The sequence below is a fragment of the Petaurus breviceps genome, unplaced genomic scaffold (assembly GCF_028583685.1).
Source record: "Petaurus breviceps papuanus isolate PSGF00001 unplaced genomic scaffold, PetGlider_PUasm1.0 90491, whole genome shotgun sequence".
NCBI lineage: Eukaryota > Metazoa > Chordata > Mammalia > Diprotodontia > Petauridae > Petaurus > Petaurus breviceps.
In genome coordinates this window covers 1,153,334-1,156,958 of record NW_027187263.1, presented here as the reverse complement: position 1 = coordinate 1,156,958, position 3,625 = coordinate 1,153,334, and the positions used below count along the sequence as shown (strand labels likewise).

General features: G+C 39.4%; 1 long non-coding RNA gene across 1 annotated transcript; it reads left to right on the top strand.

Annotated features, from left to right (window-relative positions):
- The first annotated feature begins 335 nt into the window (after positions 1–335).
- LOC138141785 (uncharacterized) lies at positions 336–2,667 on the top strand. Its single transcript, XR_011163259.1, has 2 exons — positions 336–518; positions 2,396–2,667. It is a non-coding gene; the product is annotated as an uncharacterized lncRNA (long non-coding RNA).
- The last annotated feature ends 958 nt before the right edge of the window (positions 2,668–3,625 follow it).

Genomic DNA, 3,625 nt, shown 5'->3' with positions numbered 1-3,625 from the left:
CTTTTTCAGACAAATTTCTAAACTTCAATTAGTGATAGGAACTTTGTGGTTCATGAATGTGAAGGTCTTTAGAAAAGAGATGCAGATCTGATTTACAAACACAAAATCTTTTTCTAATGTGAGATTTTTTTAAAAAAACCTATTGCCAAAGAAACTTCCTCACATTTGGAAATGTCAACTAGAGTAGAAGGCAAAGACATTTTTTCTCTTCAGTTTTGTTTCCTAGTAAGTTGACACCCTTATTGAAGCAGCTGTTACTATGGAAATAGGCATTAAATCCATAACAAAGAGAATTTCCCAGCAGTCCCCAGGGCCATCCCAAAGGCACACGCACTTTCAAACCATACAGTTCAACTCAGTGAGCATTTTCCAATTACCTGCCTGGCGCCAATGCTGTGTGCCTTTCGTTGTATCCCCAGCATTACAGCACAATACTTGGCACAGAGTGATACCTGTGGACTGACTGACTGACTTAACTCAGGGGGCTTACATTCCACCATGGGAAAAGACATGCATAGGTAAGTAAATGCCAAATAGATACAAACTTATTTGGGTAGCCAAGAGAATATTAGCAATTTGTACTGGGTCGGGGGGGGGATCAGGAAAGGTTACAGATAGGAGCATGTCTTAAAGGAATAGGAAGTGTGTGTGTGGTGGGGGGGAGGGCAGTCTAAGAAATGACAATGAGGAAGCTCTGTATTCTAGGAATGGGAGAAAATGTGAAAAGGCACCAAACTAGACATGTATGTCATGTACATATTTCAGGTAGACTAATTTGGCTGAAACAGTAAGTAATATATAATCAGTTGGAAAAAATAAGTTGGATCAAGTTTTGGAAGGGCTTAAATGACAAGTAGAGAAGTCTTCATTTTTTTCCTAGATTCAATAGTGAGCCCCTGAAGGTTCTTAAGCTAGGGGGTGACAGTGTCAGGCCTGAGCTTTAGGAATATAAATTTGGCAGCTGTGTGGCTGGCTGGATTGGAGATGGGAGAGGCTATTTTCCAGGCAGCAAATTAAGAGACCATTATAAGAGTACAGAGAGAAAGCTGTGAGGGTTTGAACTAGGATGGTTATTATATGAATGGGGAAAGGATGCAAGATATGATAGAGGGAGGCTTGGTGATTTGGCAACAGATTGGAAAATGGAATAAGTGAGAGCAAAGAATAAAGAATAATTCCTGAGTTGCAAACCTGGGTAATAAGTCCAATGGCCTTTTCTCATTCCTTATCACTATTGACCATGCTACATAATTTGATCTCTACTTTCTGTCTAAATATTCTATCCTCCATGGCTTTTCATGAGGTTCTCCTCTTCACAGTCTGATTAATTTTTCCTAGTCATCTTTGTAGGATTATTCCCCATTCCCTGCCCCCATGAGTGTGTAACTGTAAGAATGGATAAAAATAGAGATGTTCAGAAAAGAGTGCATTTTGTTTTTGGACACACCAGGTTTGACATGGTGATGATATCCAGTTGACCACATCTAGCAGACAATTCCAAATATATGGGACTAGAGTTCAAGAAATAGAAGAGGTTTTGATGTTTAGATTTTGTAATCATCTGCATAAAGATTGAACATGCTATTGAGATCACTAAGTGAAAGGAATTGTAGAGAGAGAAAGAGGATGAGGAGGGCTCCTGGGACAAAGTCCTGGGATAAGCACACTCATCGGGGCAGGGAATGGGGAATAATCCTACAAAGATGACTAGGAAAAATTAATCAGACTATGAAGAGGAGAACCTCATGAAAAGCCATGGAGGATAGAATATTTAGACAGAAAGTAGAGATCAAATTATGTAGCATGGTCAATAGTGATAAGGAATGAGAGAAGGCCATTGGAATTATCAATGAAGAGAATGACTATGGAGAGGGTCACTTCAGTAGAACAGATGGAAGCCAGTTTTTAAAGCTCTAAGAAGAGAGTGGAAGGTAAAAAAGGTAGGGGCAATGAATGGACAACTTTTTCTAGGAATTCGGCTATGAAAGGGTGAAGAGATATGGATGATATCTTAAAGAGTCGTATGAAGGATTCTTAAGTACAACCAATTAGAAGAATGAATTCTGACATTTGTGGGGATGATTGGGAGGAGTGGAAGAGGGGACCTAGTCTTACAGATGATTGAAACTCACAGAAATAAACCCAACAAGTATGAAAAGACACATAAGTATACTCTTAGCTCTCAAATGATGCCAAAGCCCCACTAAGGCGTTGACAGACACTGCAAAAGTACAGCAACAGATTGATTTGGGGGTATTTCAGATAAAATGGATGAAAAGTCCCTGTTTGGCTGTCATGAATTTCCAGTTATTATAAAAAACAAGCTGAGTTGAGCCTGTAGAATCTATCACTGTGGAGTCCACTATCCACACTGACAGTCTTTTCTCTTTCCCAGGCGATCCCTGGTTTCAATTTCCATCTGAAAAGCAATCTATAACACAGTTTGGTTACTTAAGAAGACAAAGTGGTTTCATGAAAAGTCCTCAGCTTGAAGTCTCAGGGAAGCAGAATGACTGTTATCTGGGAAGGAACTTTGAACTTTTGAAGGCTGCTTCCCTCTCCATCTCAAAAAACCCATGTTTGTTGTCCTGCAGGCAATGGCTTAAATGCTTATCTCTATTCAGACTGACAAGGGTTGGATGGAGACTGATTAAAGGATGAACTGTTTCACTGTTCCTATATTTCTTTTCTTTTTTTTACATTCATATTTCAACATTTATACTCAAAAACATCCACACAATAGACTTTTAAAATTAATCTAATGTCTAAAAGTATGATTTTCCCCAAATTTTTTAAACAAAAAGGGGTAGCTACGTGGTACAGTGGATACAGCAATGGGCCTGGAGTTAGGAAGACACATCTTTCTGAGTCCAAATATGATCTCTGATACTTACTAGCTGTGTGACCCTGGACAAGTCACTTAATCTACTTCCCTCAGCTTCTTCATCTGTAAAATAAAATAAAAGGAAATGGCAAACCACTTCAGTATTTTTGCCAAGAAAAATGCAAATTGGGTCGTGAACAATCGGACACCACTAAAATGACTGAATAACAACAAAAAAAACCCTTAAAAATTTACATATATGTAGTAGCATGCATTTCTTTTTTATATGTGTAAATTTTGGTTACTATAGTTAAAACAGAATTATAGGAAGCTTTGGGGAAATGATATTTTGCCAATAGAAACCAATTTGTTTTTCTCTTAAAAGATGGCCTTCTGACATCAGGGTCCTAATTTCCAGTACCATGGGGTGGATAGTGACAGCAGACACATGTAAAAGGGCATAATTGGATCAGGCATAAATTACATATGTTGGTTTGTGCTTTCAGCCTATAGACTCAAAATAACTGGGTCAAGATAGGAAGGGCTGGTAGAATGTCACCTCCGGAGACAGCATTCTACAAGAGGTTCTGAAAGGGCAGACTGGTCTGCAGAGGACACAGACACCCTCCAACATTACAGGACATGGGGTTGAGACTGAAAGGCAAACAAGAAGAGAGCCTTCGACACCCTGAATGCAGCAGAGTGGAGTGCAAAGGCCCCCTCATCATTACAAGCGCTCGAGCCTCCTTACAGACTTCCAGCAGAGACAGCGAACACACTTCTGACAAATTCCCAACAGTT